Raw genomic sequence first — 21,918 nt, forward strand, 5'->3', positions numbered from 1 at the left:
ACAGAGACTTTAATGATTCAAACAAAGATCAAACTGCAATAATGACAGATTTTATACATATTTATGTTACTGTAAGAGTCTATAATAATAAGTCTATTTGACATAGTCAGGAAAGATTTCTAAAGTTTAGTGTAGATCTGAAGGATAAATGGCAGTTATCCCCCAAATTGGAGGAAAAGATATTCTAAGAAGAGGGGCCATGTACCTTCAAAGGCATGTGAAGGCTTGCAGCAAGTAAAATGCCCTGGTGCTGATTCAGGTTGTCATCCTGGGAACACGCTGGGATTGTGTTTCTCTGCCTCCTTGAAGGGAGGTGTGGACACATGACTTGCTCTTGCCAATGGAATGTGAGCAGACAAGTGTGTGCCATTCCTCAGGAGAAGCCCCAAGAGCCAATATGTAATTTGCCATGCTTTCTTCTCCTGATCAGTGCACCACCTGTCACTGCCGATACATACTGGACCCACAGGATGAGTAATCGATGAGCCTTTGTGCTTTTAAGAGGCTGACATTTGGGGGTTGTTTGTTGCTACAGCTTAACCTATCGTACCCTGAATGTTAAAGAAAGTAGGTGTAGCTGACAGAGAGAGAATAAGGGGGAGCATGGAGTAAGGTGAGACAGGAAGGTCTTTAGGGGTAAAATAGTTAAGAGTTTTGTAGGCCATGTTAAGGACATGTGATGTTGTCCTAAGAGCAAAGGGAAATCGCTGAAGAATCTGGAAGAAAACAACAACAACAACAACAACAACAACAACAACAACACACTGACTTCATATGGAGAAAAGATGGGGAAGAAGCCAAATCATTGAGCAGTAGGAATGGATAGGTGGGAATCTGCTGCATAGTCCAGGCAAGAGATCATGATGGTTTTGCTATAGTTATGGTGGCAGATAGGAAGTAGTGACGTAGCTGAGATCTATTTAGGAGATTAAAATCGACGAGACTTTGGTAATGAACTGGCTATGGCTGTTGAGAGAGAGCGAGGCTCCCTAGCATGTCCAACTGGATGAATAATGGGGCCACTTATGGGATGGGTTCCAATACAAGAGAACCCCCAAAACAGGTCTTCAGTTAATGAAAAGTCCCTAGTGTCCAGGAATGGTTTTCAAAGGGCTTATGCCAACATTCATTCATCAGCAAGAAAAAATTCAACCCTATCGGAAAGAGCATGTATTTTTTTAAACAATTCCAAGTATTTCATCATTAAAACAAAGAAAGAATTTGCTTCAAGAAAAAGAACTGTCTTGCCCTCACCCAAAGAAAAACATCTAGAAAAAATATTTTCTCCGTCATTTTTGTAGAGGGGGAGTTTTCTTTTCCATGATATATTATGATAAAAGTATCAAATTTCTCATTAAGAAACCAAACAAGAAAGTAAAATCTACTTTTTCTATTTTACTTTGTGGAAAGTAGTAGAAGCAATGCAACACGTAAGAGTCAGAGGAGTCTGTGTTAGAATCCTACTTTTTTACTTACTAGCTAGGTGATCTTGGGCAAATTACTGAACCTCTCTAAACCTCAATTCTGTCTTCTGAATAATCAGGGCAATAACAGTCATACCTAAGATGATTATGTGAATTAGATGGAACAATATATGTGAAGAACTTAATGAAGTCCTTGGGACATAATAACTGCTCATTAAATGTTAATATTTACTAGAGGGATTATCTAGCAGGGATATTGATAGGGTTTGCTGCAGAAGTTTAGGACCGGGATAAGACTATCCACTCCTCTTTCCCTAAGGAGATCCTGTTCAAAACACCCTAAATGCAAGGAATAGTAGCTACTTGGGATTATAGGCTTTGCTTCAACTCATTCACATAGTTCAAAGCTGAATTGGGCAATGTTGCTCAAGCCAGAAAACTAAATGAGAGGTCTTGTTTCATGTTTTGAATCCGAGATGGCCAGCAGTCACAGACAGGGAGAAGAAACAAAAAGAGAGAGGGGGGGGCCAGTCCTAACTTGGAGGCTGGCTCTTCCCTGATGTTCCTTTGAGGAATGGTCTACCCTTTACCAGAGTAAGCCTGCCCACCCATAACATGTGGACCATTGACACTGACAAACAAGATATACTGGCAAATCTAACAAGTACTATGATTTTGAAGCACTGTTGTGCATAAATACTATTTCAAGATCCCCATGACAACTGTAATAGGAAAACACCAGGGATTTCTGTAGGATGAAAACATTATAGGTACCATTAACACTCCTGTGGTTTGTTATGTAGGTTCATAATTGAGGATTTTGGGTGGAAGTCAGCAGAGATATTATTTTTTCCCATCCAAGTTTATTCACCTCCTTGCTGAGCGTCTACCCATACATCCCATCCTCCACAGGGATAAGGATCCATGACTGTACAGATACAGCCTCTGCTTAATGGAACCCAGCAGCTCACAGGGTACCACTGTAATATATATCATTTATTAGGCACTTAGTGTATCATGCAGTGCTAAGTGCCACTGGAGTCATTTTGATCCCCACAACAAACCTGGTAGATAAACACCACTATTGTTCTCATTTTCTAGACAAAGAAACTGGATCAGAAAAGACACATAGTCTGTCCTAGGTCAAGTAGACAGAGAGTAGTGGAGCTGGGATTAGAATCCCTGCACCTGTAACTCCAGAGCCTTGGGTCACAGGGCACTCAGCAAAAGCTTTGATTCTGGCCATCCATCCAATCACCAGACCCAGGCTTGATTGCTTTCAGAACAGATCCCTTCCAGTGATACGCAGATAAGATAGATTGGTTTATCAATTTTTCAAGGTACTTAATGCCCTAGAAATATTAAAATGTTGTTGAGACTTCATCAGGTATTTAAGAGTATTCCAGGGAAACTAAAACCTCGTAAGAACATTGCTTTCTCATTGCCAACGTCAAAGTTAGCCCTTGACTACATTTACCTACTCAGTGCCAATAAAAATAAAAGCCAAAGGAACTTCAGCAGCAGAGACTTCCCCTCCAAGTATCTACCCTGAGGTTAATGGCACAAAAAATCTTTAAACCAGCACTCTGGAGGACTTCTCTTCTTGATTTGCTATTTGAAAATCAAAATATTGTAAACTTTCAAGGGTTGCTTTTCTGATGACAAACAAAAAGATTCATGGATTTATTTATGTTTGCTTTGTTTTGGCTGAAACTAGGATATTTTATATCCGTAAGAAATTCCAAGCTGCCTTCCAAGCTCTTATCTGATACCTATCAAATCTTTGAGTTTGGTTGGGTTTATCCAGGATAAAACTATAGATTGCTCATGACCAGAGAAAAGATTTTTGTCCCTAGAATTCTATACGTGTATCTCTCAGAGGATGCTCAGAGGAGAAATGATCAATGAGAGGCGGGCTGTGAGCTCATTCACAAATGTCAGTGCATCTTTTCTCTCCAGCTGACTGTCTGGTGTCTCTGAAAGTTAAAAAAAAGAAAGAAACTATAAATAAGTTCTCATTATGCCTAAAGTGGGGTTAAACAGGGATCAGAAAAAATATACTGATGAGCTGATACTGAATCCCCAAAGCTCTGTGGTAGTCCTGCTTCTGTTCTTTGGTTACTATTAATGGTACACGTGGCTTAATTTCCCACAAAGTATAGGAAGCATGATTATTTTCATCCTTGGATGTCGTTACCCATTGTCACATTGCCTTAGTTTATCAGATCAGGTTTTATCACTTCTAGAAGAAGGGTTTGAATGAAAGCTAACTCAACTGAAAAACGTTGTTTATTTTAAGATGAAAGGGAGATAATGCTCACTATATTTACTAATTTACAAGGGGACCCTTGTAGAGGAGGCATAGAATTGGGAGACATTGCATGGTCAGATGTGTCAAGGAAATTAATGGATATAACATAGACAAATTCTATAACACAGTGTGTGACCCATGGTAAGTTGTGGCAACTGGCTTTGTTTTCTTTTTTGGCTACAGACAGGAAATGTTTGCCACAGGTAGCCAGTTTGATCTGGTTTATCCCAGGGAAGGTTTATGTCAAGGTTAATGACACTGGGGCATGACTATCTCTGTAAGCCTGTTTCAGGTCCCTCACAGTTATCTGATCCCCAGCTCAGCATCCTCCCTGACCCTGACCCTGACCCCCCAAGTCCAGCCCAAGTAAGTTTTATCTAGTTCCTGGAGAAACCGACTCAAGATGTTTCTTCCCAGCATCTGTCTCTGCCTTGCGTCCCCCTTACCCTTAGGCTTAGTCCTTTAGAACATAAAACATAGGAAAGACTCATTTTTTTCCTCTACTTTCCACTTCCATCCCTTCTTAGCTGCAGCCACTTTTGGAGCAGAGGAAACCTAACTTCTTGAATGGGGAATGGGTGATGTGTATTGGGGTGCATGTGTAGGGGCAGGCAGGGGGGATAGAGAGAAATTGTGGCAGATATTTTTTGTGAGGATGGCTTCAGTAATCCTTTCCATCCTTTTACTCTGCCCCCTTGCAAAGTGACCTTCCTGCTCCCCCCCATAAAGGGGGGGGGGCATCTATTTCCTTTATCCCTTGAGTCTTGGCCGACCCTGTGTCTTATCTTTGACCTGCAGAATGGAGAGAAAGTAATATTGTGTGACTCCCGAGATTCGGCCTGGAAAGACCTTGTTGCTTTCCCTTTCATCCTCTTGGAATGGAGTGCCAACCAGGAGAAGGTTAGGCCAGCCTTCCTGAGGGTGAGTACACATGGACAGATGATGGCCAGCAGGACTGCCTGACATGGTGTGAGCCTGTCATGGACCATTTGGCCCAGCTGAGCCACCAAAACACTAAACACACATGAGTGACCCCAGGCAAGGCCACGAAGCTCAGCCCAAACTGCTGACCCACAAAATTATAAGTATATAAAACAGCAGCTTTACAAGCCATTATATGGTGGAATAATGTGTTATGAGGCAAGAGAAAACTGATACAGACATAAACACCAGGAAAAGTTGGGTAATGAGTTGACTTATTATTGTGGCGTAGCTCTGCCTTAGGTTTTATTTCCAGCATTTTCAGCATCTCAGAATGTCCACACTTGTAGATTACTTGTCAGGAAATTTTACAACATTTAGAACTGGAGAGTCCCCAAGGAGTCTAGAGGAAAAGGCGGAAGGTGTAAATGACAGGGATAACCTCCTGGTATTAGTGCTAGTCCCTGGATAGGCATAGGGAATGCTGATCACCTTAGGCAAGAATTTACTGATATGCCCATTATATGCCCATACCCCTGGTACTGAGACACCAAAATAACCCCGTCCATCCAAAATTTACAACCTACTTGGTGGGGAAAAATGTGAGTGTCAACTACTTAAAACCGTTCTTCCTTCAAAAGCAGAGTTACGTCTCCTAAGCTAATGTCCTTTGTCGAGATCATGTCGCTAAGGGTCCGTCTGACAACCTATATACCGTCTCTCCTCTCACTTATGTTGTGTTACTATGGCTTTCAGGGTAAGAGCTATCAACAGGAAGCATTTGTGATTTGTGATATACCCCCAATAATTTATGTTCTGTGTAACTTCTATTGATCACGAAAACGCTTATGTGATCTGTTTGTTAGGTCTGGGTTTGCTTGGTGATATTGATCAAGTCGATCCCTTTGTGAAAAGCTACATTGGTTCCTGGCGAGCTGTTCAGGCCACTTGGAAAACTGTCAGTGGTGATACCTGCAGTGAGAAGGGTGAGGCTCACCCATAACGTCTTTCTGAAAGGAGACTGAACGGAAGACGGATGCAGACTACGTCCTCTTCACTAGGTAAATAACCAGCGATCCATCTCCCAGCCCCTTTCCCATGGGGAGAAAATTAATAACCAAGCGATGAACAGTCTCTAATTAGTGTCTGTACGGCAAAACCCACCTGAAACACAGGAGACACAGAGACTGGTCTGGTCAGTTTGAGCCGGCCCGTTCAAGCACACCGGTCTGCCCTGCTCCTCTTGCGGATGGCAACTGCCAAAACCCTCCGAACAGAACCCCAAATCCGGATGGAAGATAATAAACGTGCTTTGTCATGGAAAATACAATGTGAGCCCAAGAGGGGTTAGAACAATAGCCTTTAGGGCTTTCTGACAAAAGAACACCAGATCACAAGCACAAAGGACACTTGGTAATTCCCATTTCTTAACAACTAAAATGAATTAATAGTTTGCACATCCAAAAGAGAACAACAAATGATACTTAAATGCTGCCCCTTAACAAGAGCAGAACAAGTCTCCAGAGGTGGGGAAGGGGGAATGGGGTGGCAGTGCGGGCACAAGATTCTGACACTGGCTGGAGCAGCTCTTCCCACGGCATGTTTTTTTTAGACCTATGCCCCTGAAATGCACTTCAAAAGAGTTCTGTGATTGGCTATGTTTGACTATCAGTTGGAATATAGGTTAGCTTATCTGAGAAGTCCCAGGAATAAGAAGTCTCTGGGTTACATGGGACAGAAACTGGTCAGGCTACTTGTTACTTGTCTGTTTGATATGATCATTAATTCAATCAAGGTGATCACTCCTTCCATCCAGTGTTACAGTTTAGGTTGCTCATCCAATAATAATGGGCTAGGTCCTGACAATGGCACTCACTAGCGATGTGAGTAAGTTGGGTACCCTTCCAAGCCTCTGCTTTGAGGATTCATGAGAGAATACATGTGCAAGCCATTGCAAATAGACTTAACACTGGCTGTTACCATGTTCTTATAATGGACACCTGCCTTAAAAAATACCCAACTTAGTATGTAGAATATTCCTATTATTAAGGCAATGCTTTGTTCTATCTTTAAAAAGGGAGCAAATGTATAAACTATGCTTAATTTAAAAATGAGACCAAGAGAAAAGAACAGATTGAGCATCTAAGTAAAAACTAAAAATACTTCAAAAAGAAATTATTTTGTTGTTATCCAGTGATAACAAAATTATATAAATCCAGAGCTAATGAGTTAGTGATTTCATTTTTTTAAAGACTTTCTTTATTTAAACATAGAGAAAGTGCACATGCACACAAGCAGGGGGAGGGGCAGGGGGAGAGAGAGAATCTCAGACTCCACGCTGAGCTGGGAGCCCAACGAGGGGCTCCATCCCATGACCCTGGGATCATGACCCAAGCCAGGAATCAAAAGTCAGACGTCCAATCAGACTAAGCCACCCAGGCACCTGTTAGTGATTTTGTTTTTATCAAAGGTTTGTTGAATGCCATAACATAGGAAACAATGGGAACACTTAATCCTCACCCAAGAGGCAAAAAGAGTAATTTGACCTGAAACTGTATTCTACATATCTGTAGAATTTTCCCTGACACCAATCATACTGAACTTAACCCTCTACTGCAGAAGCACCAGAGACAAAAAGACCAAAGGTCCTGGGTCTGGGTGACTCAATCAGTTAAGTATCTGATTCTTGATTTGGATGCAGGTCACGACCTCAGGGTCTTGAGATGGAGCCCCAAATGGGCTCTACTCTAAGGGGAGTCTGCTTGAGGAGTCTCTCTCCGCGCCCCGCCCCCCCCCCCCCCCCCGGCTCGCACATGCATGCTCTCTCTCTCTCTCAAATAAATAAATACATCTTAAAAAAAAAAAAAAGACCAAAAGTCCAACATTACTTCCGCACTGGGCCCTCACATAATACAGAAGTAACCTTTTTTTTTTTTCAAAAGGAAGGCAATCATAGAGAAATGAGATAATTCACAGTGTTTTAAATTTGTAAAGACTACAAAGTATTTTCACAACCATTATGTATTATTTAGGACTACCATTATGCTTAGTGAGGTCAGCTGAAGAGGTCTCCATCATGTAGAGGAGAAATCTAAGACTAGCCATTATTCACCCAAGGTCACATAGATGGCTCCAAGAGGCTTGACTCAAACCTGGGTCTTGGGTCCTCCCAAGGCTAATCCTTTTTTATCTCTAAAAAGCAGAACAATAACTCAAATTCAGAAGGTGACAGAAGGGAGACAGGTTAAAAATTTGCTGTGATATCGTTTGGTTGGAATCATCTTAACCTCCAGTGGGTTAAATGGTAGGTAAATTACTGGGAAAGTGAGGGCCAGTGGGAGTCCACTGAGGGGAAAATAAAGGTAAAATCATCAGAATCCAAGATTAACAGCTTTATGATGTCTCCTGTCACAATTCAGATCTCTCCCTAACTGAACTATCCCAGCTCTCAAGAAGGTTGACTGTGGGCAGAACACCACACAAGACTGTTCTGTGCACACATGTGTGTAGCTCCCAAAATATTTGGCACCACGTTTTCCAAGGAGGGAAATAGTATTTTTTGTTTGCTGACTTGTTTTATTTTTAAAAATCTTGTCAGATATCATCTTTTATCAAACCTCAAAACTGACAGGTGTTCGCCACAACCACTGAAACCAGTGAAAAAATAAAAATCCATATAATGAAAATGCTAATCGTTTATCTTTCTCTCCCACAAAAGTAAAATATACCAGCCTGGTGTTTTTCTACTCACATCTTGCTACATTTTTTTATAAATAAACATTGATGTAAGGGATTTGGGGTTGTTACTGTCATCTGGTGCCTTTTTCACATGACAACACGTTATTGACAACCCTCTGGATCAATAGATAGAGATTTAACTTATCTATTTGAGGAAACATTTAATATTCCACAATAGGATTGATACCAGAATTTATTCAATCTTTCCCGTACTGATGTACATCACGCTTTTGGGGTTTTGTTTGTTTTTGCCTTGACAAATAATGTTGGGATAACTGTCCTTGATTATAAGCCCTAGGGCTATGATTTCATTAGGACAGATTCCCATAACAGGGATTTCTGGGACAAGAGCTACATATATTTTAAATGTAAATTTTAAGGTGTTGTCACATTAGAAAAATTAAATCCAGAAGGATTAAAAACTTAAATTTTAAACATAAAATAGCAAAATCTCAGCTTCACAGAGGAACTACCACTAGCTACGTGAAGCCCCTGATTATGTCTTAAGTAAATGTGAATCCATATCAAAACCAAGATGAAAATTCTGCCTTTAAGCTAATCTTAAGTCAGACATGAAGATAAATGCAGTTAGAGGGAGACAGAAAGGGAAGCCCCCAAAACATTAGGCTGTCTACTTTGATCATGACCAAGCAGAACACCAAGATTCAATCAAGTATCATCATCTTGGGTCTCTGGGATGAAATTTCTCAATTTCATTTGGATTTATTCTCAACTAGGTCTTGTTTTATGCCTCTAAATCAGTCAAGGATCTCCTAGTATGGTGATCTAGGCTGGTACCCCCACGGGGCATGTTTGAGGAATTATCAGTGGCCTCATTTGCTTCTCTACAGGGGCTTCATTACTTTGAGTGAGATTTCCAAAGTGAGGGGGAAAACTAAGTTGTTCTAGCTGATAGAGAAAAGCCTAAGAGGCTATGCAGGGGAGAAGAAAAGAGAAAAAAAAAAAAAATCAAGCAGATGGGGAGATGCTAGGAATGAACTGAAAAAAATGCTTAATGAAAAAAAAGGCATTAAGTTTTTGCTCCGGAGTGACCAACGTGACATCCTGATTTCCCCACAAAACCTTCAGAATAATCTACTTTATTTATGATACTTTAGAGCTTGACCATTATTTGGGGGAGGGAGAGGAGATGGCTAGGGGCAACGAAATGCCAAGTCTGGTCTCAATGTGGGCAGAGGGCTCCCCAAGGGAGACCTTGTCACATTGGGCCAGTTTGAAGTGCTGCTCCGAAGTTGGATTAGAAATGAAATCACATCCCAATCTTAAACCTCTAAACCTCTCGATCAATCCTGGTTTACAAAGCATCTAAAGAAAGGAAATTTTTGACCAACCGATCAAAGCAGCACTCAGAATGGAACCACTGATTGAATATTGACCTCAGCAGGCACTGTAATTGCATCTTATTGGCAAATCATTACTAGTTTATCCTAGTGATAGAAAGCACAGATTGAAATTACAGAGGCACTTACTTCTCTGGATCAGGTGAATAACTAGCAGGCAAAAAATTTCTCTGGCCTTTCAAAACACGGCAGAGGGTTGGGGGAAGGAAGGGAGGCCCCTTGCTAGGAAGCTTAGAGGTTGGCTTAGCCAGCCTCCCTGTAACTGAGGCAGAGAACAGTAGCTCCAGGACCATTCTAGTCCCCATCCTCTCTTCAAGGCCAGTCACACCTTCTACAACAAGCCTTCCTTCACCTCCCCAGACCTCCTCTACTCCACTACCCTCTATGGTGTCCTGGTGCCACACAGTATAGCAGTTAGGAGAGTTCAGGTTCAAGCTATGTGAACAATTTCACACGAATGACCCCTTTTAAGCCTCACAACAACCCAACAGAGTGGCTGTGAATAATAGCCCCAATCTAGAGATGAGGAACCTAAAAATTAGAAATAGTCAAAAGTTAAAAATAAGATAAAAATAAATATACATAGAGGATCTAATATACTTTATCCCCCAGGAAGTAAGGATGCACAGTCTGGGAGCATGCACTGAACTTTGCAATCTACTTCGTATGGGGACTGGCAAACTTTTTCTGTAAAGGGTCAGATAGTAAATATGTTAGACTTTGCAGGCGTGATGTTATCTGTAATAACTAATCAACTTCGTTGTTGTCACACAAAAGCAGCCACAGAAAATAAACAAATAAATGGGCATGGCAGCATTCTAATAAAACTTTATTTGCAAAATCAGGGGCACCTGAGTGGCTCAGTCAGTTAAGTGTCTGACTAGTGATTCTGGCTCAGATCATGATCTCATGGGTTGTGAGATGGAGCCCTGAGTTGGGCTCCACACTCAGTGGGGAGTATGCTTGAAATTCTCTCCCTATGCCCTTCCCCCTCACCTCTCAAATAAATAAATCTTTAAAAAAAATTATTTGCAAAATCAGGTGATAGGCCATATTTGGCCTGTGGCTTTAGTTTGCTGACCCCTATTCTAGAATATAAATTCTAGAATATAAATTCCTTGAGGTTTGGGCATTATTCCCAACAGGTTTTACAGAGACATATAGTAAGTCTCCAACATATGCAATCTGATTCTCGAATCCAAGTTGAAAAAGGACTATCAGTAGGAATCAAGACCATTTTCTGCTCCTCCCCCAAATTTTGCCCTTAGAACCATCCCTAATAGATGATTATACAGTCACAGCTCCGATATCTCCAGTAACAGGAAGCTCATGCCTGCACGGGTTACCCATATTCATTAAGGGCGTGTGGGGGTTTTAGGATATTTTTGAAATTAGATTTGTTTGTGTGACTCATAGAATACTAAATTGATACATTCCCAAATACTGAAAACTTGACATGGTCAACTCCTTCTGTCCAAGAAGACTAGAACATTTTTTCCACTGAGCAGTATTGTGCAGGGTATCCTAAATATATTCACACTACTGAATATATGAACCTCAACTTTAAAATAGCTTCTTAGGCACCTGGGTGGCTCAGTTGGTTAAGCGACTACCTTCGGCTTAGGTCAGGATCCTGGAGTCCCTGCTCAGCAGGGAGTGTGCTTCTCCTTCTGATCCTCCCCCCTCTCATGCTCTCTCTCTCTTTCTCTCTCCCTCTCTCTCATTCTCTCTCTTAAATAAAATCTTTTTAAAAAGTAAATAAAATAAAATAGCTTCTTACCCAGCTGAGAGGATCAGTAAGAGTGATTTCACTTGTACTGCTCCATTGTAAGAGCATCTATTTATGAGAGATGCATGCACTGCATATAATATGCATGCCTACTTGCAAACCATTTTTTCCTATTTTTTCTAATGTGTTCTTAGAATACAACTAGTCATATAGAACTGAAAACTCATCTTGAATTTCTACAGAAGGTAAAGTTCTCTAGAACAACATCCATTCTTTTGTTTTAGTCAGATACTCACTCAACACATATTTACAAGCATCTACGTTGCACTTGGTCCAAAGGAAGAAGCAAATAAATATATTAGAGTTCCTGCCCTCTGTCAACTTAAAATCTAGTTGGAAAGTTAAAGCATGAGGTTAGGAAGCTTTAGAAAACCACATATGGTCTCTTGGTCCCATACTAGTCAGAGCACTTGTGAGGATTTCTACTGAACTTGAAGTGCCAAATGAGCTCTCAGAAACTTTACGAGTATAAAAAGTCTTAAGATAAACATATTTTCATTTTGGCCAAATGTAATAGTCATTATTTGCTTTCTAGAATGCTTTTAACCTTTTAAAATGCTTTGAACATGTATTATTTTTATATCCTCCTTCTATGAAGTAGATACAGCAAGCAGTGATATTATCCTCATTCTATAACTCAAGAAACTGAGGTCCACAAAGAGTAAATTGTTCTCTGGTGGTCTAGTGGTTAGGATTTTGCGCTCTCAGAAAGGGTAAATTGCTTGTCCAAGGTCACAAGAGTTAATGGTAGTACTGGAACTAAAACACATCTGATCCCTCGCTCTTGGTCCTTCCCTGCAGACCAAGCTATCTTTCTCCTCACAATGTAGATGAACCATTTATGAGTGCAACTGGCATTCTAATTATGTGGGCTTGGACTCTAATCAAGGCTGGAAAGAACAGGAACTCTCTCAAGCTAGCTTAAATAAAAGAGAGATGAAACACATGCAAGGGAGACACTTGGAACAAAAAGGCCAAAGTGCAGCCAGGTTTCACGGAAATTTGAAAATTCTCAGTCATAGAAGCATCTACCCATCTCTCAGGTGGGTCTCTGTTTCTGCTTCTCAGTCTCCTCTCTCTCCCCCAGCAGCTACTATTTACAAATGGCCTGACCTGGCCACCAGCCCCTGGCCCTGAGTATACATGCCCTAATTTGCCAGACCCTCCTCCCATTGACAATGACCTCTAATTCTCCTAATTCAGTTACTGGCAGACATAACCAGGACACGGGTCAAATCTTTCACAGTTAGGCGTTGAGCATGAGGTCAATATTGTTATGTCCTTACGGAGGCTATAGCAGGCTCAGCAAAGACAAAATTGGCCTTTGAATGGGTTGACTATAAAAGAGAATGAAATATTCCAAGTACGACACTTAGAGCAATACCTGGCACATTATAAAATGCTGATCAGTAATAGTTATTCCAGTGGACTTGTACCAAATATTCATTTTACTTGCATGAATTCAACCACCTCACCCATATTCAGGAAAGGGAAGGAGAGAATAAGAAAACATTTCAAGACCACAGCATTTCAGCCCAGCGCCCTACTCAAAGAATGTTGCCTTCGATGAGTATGAGATGAAAGATGGCTCCACCATTCCCTCACTGTGTCCCAGTCCCTCTGGGTCTGTCACAGAGCATCTCACTATGTTGCCTAGGATTCTGATGTTTAAAGATAAGTGTTTTTTGCACAACATGGACGATGACTTCCTCTGGTACTCAACAGCTGGGTTGAGTTAAAAAAATTTGGTGGTTAAAAAAATTTGGCTTTAAACATTTTTTTTTAATTTGGCTTAAGCAATTTTTACCTTATACACGGTCTTTTTTTATTATAGTAAAATATACATAACAAAAATGTATCATCTTAAACATTTTTAAGTATAAAATTCATTGGTATTAAGCACATTCCCATTGTTGCACAATCATCACACCATCCATCTCTAGAACATTTTCATCTTCCCAAAATAAACTAACTGTATATAAACAAAGGTCCCCAACTTCGTGGTTTGTTTGTTTGTTTGTTTGTTTGTTTAGTTCGTTGGTTAGCTTTTGATTTTGGGGGTTGGTTTTTTGTTTGTTTGTTTGTTTGTTTTGCAGTGGGGTGCCTTGAACCAGACATCCATCAAATCATTTGCTTGGATTTTCTTCTCTACATATATATTCCCCTTGGGCATTTCATTCGCTCCAATGGATTTACCACCACCTACACTCTGATAATTTCCAAATCTATCCCTGTAGCTGAGACCTCCTTGTTAAGTCTTAGACAAGTCAGTTTAGGTTTTACATCACAACTTTGACTTCCATATGTAGAAAAGTGAATCCATCTTGCTACCCGCCATCTTCTTTCCTCCATGTTATAAATCTCTCTTCAAGATGTCATTAATAGGCTTATTGTCCAGATAAAAAATGCAAACATCTTTGAATCTTCATGTTCCCAGCTTATTTTTTTTTAAAGATTTTATTTATTTATTTGACAGAGAGACACAACGAGAGAGGGAACACAAGCAGAGGGAGCGGGAGAGGGAGAAGCAGGCTTCCCGCGGAGCAGGGAGCGCGATACGGGGCTCGATCCCAGCACCCTGGGATCATGACCCGAGCCGAAGGCAGACGCTTAATGACTGAGCCACCCAGGTGCCCCATGTTCCCAGCTTATTGACAATATCATTCCAGCAGTGAACTCTTCAGAGAGAAACTGCGCAGCAATTGCAATGGGTATGGTAAGTCTAAGGCTCCAGTACTAGGGATGGAAAGAAGAGGCATATCTGAGATAAGTCTGGGGAATAAATACCTTTGCAGTGTGGCAGGACAAATAAGACAAAGAGTCAAAATAATTACATGAGTTTTTCTCTTACTCACATAGCAAGATCATGGTTGAGACAGTCCTGGCACCCTGGACTGCTGACCACTGTGTAGGCTGATATTCTTTCCACTGTACAATTCTGTTTTGTGCTGAAGTTTTTGGAGAGTTTCCTTGAAACTGCAGAAGAAGCTGCAGGTAGGAAGATACCCTCCTTTTGGAGTAGCAATTATTTCAAAATAATCTCGTTAAGACCTAGCTGGTCAGGGCAGCAAAGAGAAAGCTGGGACCACCAAACCTGGAGAAATGTAACTACTAATGAGTGAATTCCATTTGCCTACCGTCATGAAAGCCAACTGTAATTCCTGTCCTTGGCTTCCATGAGATGTTCTCATATCCTGCCAATATGACTTCTGTTTCCATTCTTTGTAAACAAAGCTCAATGCCAAAGAGGTTACCTGAATCCTGGTCTAGTACATTATTTCAAAATGCCACAGAACTTATTTTTGTGACATTCCAGTAAAGTCTCTAAACTGAAACTTTCATAACAGGCTAATTACAGCTGGATATTTATTATTTTTTTACATGTGCTTTTTATCTACTTAGTGGCCCCTACCACTATTCTGCAAACAAACAGCATAACAGCAAGTATTAACCTTTGAGTGAATACAGTAATGACAGCTATACAACAGACACTTCCTATATAATATGTAAACATGTATAAGATATGTAGTTTATACACATCTCAGCAATATTCAGATTATTTTGTGGACAGCTTAATCATAAGAGAACTGAATTATTTGAGTTAAGATTTTTTTCCCAGTTGAAATATTCATCTTCTTTAGGATTAGGTATACATCTACTGACTATTCTAATGACTAGGAAATTCATCTTCTCCCCAACATGGGTTACATCCTTTCTTACTGCACCTCTGGACAACTTTCAACCTGGGCTGTTTTAGCTGAAATGCAGCTTTAGTTATGTTCAAGGATAAGAGCAACTTGCCATTAGACTAGTCCACTCTTCCTCAACTTGTCATAATTTGGGTAATTGGGAAAGTGTTTAGCACATTTTAGGAGGGAAAAAAAAACATTTTAAGCAAGTTAGTAGCACAATGAACCCATAAATAAATATGCTAACTACTAAGAACTCTAACCTGTTCATTAGATAAGTTCTTGAAGTATTGTTGTATGTGCTAAAAGAATAAAGGAGACTTCTGTGTGCAGATGGGAAAAAGTATTCAAGGTAATTTTGTTTAAGTGAAAAATAAAAGTACAACATAATGTGTATAAAATGCCACCTCTTATGTAAAATGGGAAAATGTGAACCTATATTTTGTCTCAAATTTCATAAGGTAAAATCTGGAAATATAAGAACATAAGAAACTAAGAACAGCAGTTATTGATGGCTGCGCATGGAAGGTATCATGGGGGAATGGGGCGGATGTAGGACAAAGTTAAGAGAAAAACATTTCACTGCTTGAAATTTTATAATGAATGTATTGGAATGAGATACATAGGAGTGTGCATTATCCACGCAAAGTCTGTCTGAAAAGCGAAGGTAGAAGAAATGGAGAGAATGGGGAAGGCAGACAAAGCAAGCATGGTGGAGATTCCCCAGAATTAACATAGCCAGCAAGGACCATAGACATGTTTCAAATGCCCCCAGGTGACTCTACAGTTTTCAAATTCTTTCCAATATGGACTCTTATTAAGTCTTCACAGTAACTCCATGATATAATTATAAAAGCACAAATAGAGCTTGAGAAAAGTTTTCCCAAAATTACAGCAACATTGAAACTGCAAATGCTGTTTCTTTTCCACTCTACCACAGCCAGAGTAAAGAACACCGCAATTATACTCTCTACATATTCTATACAACTTTGACTCTGTATTAATTCCAACTCACTTTACCCTTAGCATGTTTATTTCACAGGACTAATTGTAAAATAAAAGACCAAAAATGAGTAATGAGGTTTTTAAAGGAGATGTTAAGGCAGTCCCTGTATCAGTTCCCTATTGCTGCTGTAACAAATTACTACAAACTTGGTGGCTAAAGCAACACAAATTTATTATCTTGCAGTCCTGAAGTCTAACAGGTATCAGTGGGCTAAAATCAAGGTGTTAGCAGAGCCGCATTCCCTTCTGAAAACTCTGGAAAGAATCTATCTCCATCCTTGTCTTTTTCACTTTCTAGAGTCTATCCACATTCCTTGGCTCACAGCCCCTTCCTCCATCTGCAAAGCCAGCAAGGGCAGGTCCTTCTCCCATCATAGCATTCTGATCTCCTTCCATTGTCACACTTCCTCCTCTGATTTCTCTTCTCCCTCCTTCTTCCATTTTTAAGGAAACTTGTGTTTTACAATTGCGCCCTTCCAGGCAATCTAGGATAACCACTTTATTTGGCAGTCAGCTAATCAGCAATCTTAATTCCATCTGCAAATTTAATTCCCCTCTGCTGTGTAGAGTGACATATTCACAGGCTGCAGAGAGTAGGACATGAGCATCTTGGGACCATTAGTCTGTCTACACAGTCCCTTATACAAGTCAAAGGAGAGAGGCATTTCTGCACTGAGTGGCATGTTCTATGGAATACCATTACTATATAAGAGTAACAGAGTGTTCTCTTATCAAATATTTTTGGGAAAACTATTTTAAACCAAAACGGGTTTCTTTTCTGTAGGAATTCAGAATATTTAATGTGTTAGTGTGCATGGTGAATTGCCAAGAGCATATTTCCTAAGCAGATTTGACATAGAATTCCCCTCAAGATAATCCCTAAATAGGGGCGCCTAGGTGGCTCAGTCGTTAAGCGTCTGCTTTCGGCTCAGGTCATGATCCCAGGGTCCTGGGATCGAGCCCCGCATTGGGCTCCCTGCTCAGCAGGAAGCCTGCTTCTCCCTCTCCCACTCCCCCTGCTTGTGTTCCATCTCTAGTTCTCTCTCTCTCTGTGTGTGTGTCAAATAAATAAATAAAATCTTTAAAAAAAAAAAAAGATAATCCCTAAATATTGATCCTTTGTGGAACTTTTAAAATAAAGTCTGTGACACTGCAATTTTTTTCTTTTAATACATGGCTGCATTCTCCTTCCTAATATTGTGTTGGATGCTTGCATATTTATTTATAATAAGAGTGTATTATAGTTTTCTTTTTCAGTGTGGTTTTTATTTGATTTTGGTCATTTTCCAGAGGAATTAGGAAGATTTTCTTTCATTATTTGGATAATTTAGGTGTTGGCTGTCCCTAAAAGTTTAGAAAGAGTGCCCTATAAAACCATTCAACCCTGGTATCCTTTATTTTCTATTTTTCATCTTATAACTTTAAAAAAAACAGACTTTGTTAGAGCTCTTTTAGGTTTATAGAAAATTTGAGCAGAATAGACAGAGAAATTGAACGGAAGGTACATGGGTCCCCTCACCCCCAATTTCCCCTTTATTAACATCATGCATTAGTGTGGTACATTTGTTAACTGATGAGCCAATATTGATACATTATAGTTAACTGAAGTCTACAGTGTGGAGGTTCCTCGAAAAATTAAAAATAGAGCTACCCTATGACCCAGCAATTGCACTACTGGGTATTTACCCCAAAGACACAGATGTAGTGAAAAGACAGGCCATATGCACCCCAATGTTCATAGCAGCAATGTCCGCAATAGCCAAACTGTGGAAAGAGCCGAGATGCCCTTCAACAGATGAATGGATAAAGAAGATGTGGTCCATATATACAATGGACTCTTACTCAGCCATCAGAAAGGATGAATACCCAACTTTTACATCAACATGGATGGGACTGGAGGAGATTATGCTAAGTGAAATAGGTCAAGCAGAGAAAGCCAATTATCATATGGTTTCACTTATTTGTGGAACATCAGGAATAGCGTGGAGGACATTAGGAGAAGGAAGGGAAAAGGAAAGGGGGGGGAATTGGAGGGAGAGATGAATCATGAGAGATGATGGACTCTGAGAGACAAACTGAGGGTGTTAGAGGGGAGGGGGGTGGGGGGATGGGGTAGCCCGATGGTGGGTATTAAGGAGGGCACGTACTGCATGGAACACTGGGTGTTATACAAAAACCATGAATCGTAGATCACTACCTCAAAAACTAATGATGTATGGTGACTGACATAACATAATAAAATTAAATTAAAAAAAATAAAGTCTATAGTTTATCTTAGGGCTCCTTCTATGATTTTTTGACAAATGTATAAAAATATGTATCCACCATTTCAGTATCATACAGAAAGTTTCACTGCACTAAAAATCCCCTATGGGGTGTCTGGGGGGCTCCGTCAGTTAAGCGTCTGACTCTTGATTTCGGCTCAGGTCATGATCTCAGGGCCCTGGGATAGAGCCCTGCATCAGGCTCCCCACTCAGCACAGAGTCTGCCTAAGACTCTCTCTCCCTCTCCTTCTGCCTCTCCCCCTACTCAGGCACGCACACTCTTTCTCTCTCTCTAAAATAAATTAATAAATCTTAAAAAAAAAATCCCCTATGCTTCACCTACTCATCCCTCCTTTCCTTCCCCCCACCCTTAGTAGCAAAACACTGATCTTTTAACTATCTCCATAATTTTGCTTTTTTCCAGAATGTAATATAGTTGGAAGCATATACTACATAACCTTTTTAGACTGGCTTCTTTCAGTTACCAATATGTATTTAACAATCTTGCATGTCATTTTGTGGTTTGATAACTCATTTCTTTTCATTGCTAAATAATATTGCATTATATGACCTTGCTTCCATTTGTTTGTTTACCTATTGAAGAACATCTTGGCTATTTCCAAGTTATGATGATTATGAATAAAGTGATATAAACATTTGTGTATAGGTTTTTGTGTGGACATAAATTTTCAATCGAGTAAATTCCAAGGAGTGCAACTGCTGATTGTATGGTAAGAGTATGCTTACTTTTTTCTTTTTTAAAGATTTTATTTATTTATTTATTTATTTATTTATTTGGGGGGTGAGGGCCAGAGGTGGAAGAGGGAGAAACCACAAACAGACTTCCTGCTGAGTGCAGAGCCTGATGCGGGGCTTGATCTCATGACCTGAACCAAAATCAAGAGTTGGACACTTACCAACTGAGCCACCTAGGCACCCCCAGAGTATGTTAACTTTTGTAAGAAACTGACAAGCTAGGGGCACCTGTGTGGCTCAGTCAGCTAACTGTCTGCCTTTGGCTGTCATGATCCCAGGGTCCTGGGATCAAGCTCCACATCAGGCTCTCCACTCAGTGATGAGTCTGCTTCTCCCCCTCCCCCTCCCTCTGTGATCTCTCTCTCTCTCTCAAATAAATGAATAAAACCTGTAAAAAAAAAAAAAGAAAGAAAGAAAGAAAGAAACTGACAAGCTGACTTCTAAAGTAGGTGTACCACTTTGCATTCCCTCCAGGAATGAATGAGACTTCCCGTTTTCCAATGAAGTATGATGTTGAATATCTTTTTTCTGTGCATATTTGCCATCAGTAGATTTTCTTTGATGAGGTATCTGTTCAGAACTTTTGTTCATATTTTAATTAGGTTGTTTTCCTATTGTTTTAAGAGTTGTTTGTGTATTTTTGGATACCTGCATTGCCTTCATAAAATAGAATCTGTTTCTGTTTTCTGGAAGAGAACTGGTATCATTTCTTCCTTAAATATTTGTTTGAATTCACTAAAGAACCCATCTGGGCCTAGTGCTCTCTGTTTAGGAAGGTTACTATTATTGATTCAATTTCTTTAGTAGATATATAGGCATTTTCAGTTTATCTATTTTTCCTTGCATGAGTTTTGGTAGGTGTGTTTTTCAAGGAATTGGTCCATTTCACCAAGTACATATCACCACTATCATGAGTTGTTCGTAATCCTGATAGCTCTTCAAATCGTAGGTCTTAGACAAATGTTTATATTGCTTTTGTGATTATTGAAATAGTATGAATATTTACCTTTGTTGAACCAATTTTAATAATTTATTTTTTTAGGAAGTTATCTATTTGAAATTTATTGGCATATGGTTACATAAAACATTCCTTCTAGTCCTTCTAAACTCTTAACATCTATAGTAACATTTTTACTTTTTCCAAAGGTTTACTCTCTCCCTTCTTGTTTTATCTCCAGTAAATACACTCAAGGCAAAGGGGGTCACTTTGATGCTCTGAAGAAGTTGTTTTTGCTTTATTAATTGAATTTTGTTTCCTACTCCATTAAATTAGCTTTCATCATCATCAATTATCTCCTACCTCTGTTTGGATTGTTTTGATGTTACCTTTAGTTTCTTAAGTTAATTATTTAATTCATCTTGATTTTTTTTAAATTTCTTGTTTAATAACTAAAATATTCACAATGAGCTAGATGATTTTTTTTTTAAAGATTTTATTTATTTATTTGACAGTGAGAGAGACAGCGAGAGAGGGAACACAAGCAGGGGGAGTGGAAGAGGGAGAAGCAGGCTTTCCGCTGAGCAGGGAGCCTGATGCAGGGCTCGATCCCAGGACCCTGGGATCATGACCTGAGCCGAAGGTAGACGCTGAACAACTGAGCCACCCAGGCGCCCCAAGCTATATGCTTTTCTAAATGATTTGTAAACTTGGGATTGAATTTCTCCAAGACTCCTACACTTTTGACTTTATACAGTTTTCTTTATGGCTGTATGATCAATATGGACAAACTTTCCAGTCATAAGAAAAAAAACATGTATTTGCTATAGATTATAAAATGTATTTATTAAATGAGATAATAGTGTCCACCTCTTAATTATCATTCTCTTTACTTTCACTTCACTAAACACCCAATACTTTTCACTTTCCAGAAGCATCCTTTATAGACTCTTCCTTGGGAGGTCTAAACCCAGAGCATTCAGATCCTAGACTAGTCATATCCTATTTGCAAAGTCCCTCTTGGTTCCCTTTCTGAGAAAGAAAAATGTCTGAATGTTCTGAAGGCCACAGGCCATACACTGACAGGGAACCCATCCTAATTAAGTGTGCAATGCATAAATAAGTTGCTTGGATACACTGAATTTTCTGAAGTAGAACTTGATCTCCACAAACTACAAAGAGGAAACCAGTAAAAGAAACAGACTGTTTTCTTCTGTATTTCCAAGGAAGGTTGAGTCCAAAAGATGACAATGCAGCCATCCTATGAAAGGGCCAATAAACAATGAACAGACAACATCTCATCTAGATTTATTTACAATATCCTTCATTGACCTCCTGCTCTATATTCCCACCATGATCTATGTGTGCTTCAAGGTCGAACTCATTCAGACCAGGACCCTTGGAAGAGCTTTATAACCGATGGTTTTGCTTTCCATCTCTGACCCTTCCCAGCATTCAGCCCCAATGACCTATATCCCAAAGTATTACTCTGAGAACAGCATTTCCTACAGATTTCCCCACAGAGTGGAGTCAAAACTTCTTAGATGTTAAAGTTCTTTGACAGTAGAGCCGGCCCTCTTTTCTAATTTTTTCAACCTGTTTATTTCCATTAGCCCTCCAGATCTTCCCAGACTGATAAATTCATGGACGGCATACCCATTTTTTTTTAAAGATTTTATTTATTCATTCGACAGATAGAGAGACAGCACAAGCAGGCAGAGT

This window comes from Eumetopias jubatus, unplaced genomic scaffold (genome assembly GCF_037043125.1).
Source record: "Eumetopias jubatus isolate StellerSeaLion01/CBP00866 unplaced genomic scaffold, mEumJub1_p1.0 scaffold_10, whole genome shotgun sequence".
Classification (NCBI taxonomy): Eukaryota; Metazoa; Chordata; class Mammalia; order Carnivora; family Otariidae; genus Eumetopias; species Eumetopias jubatus.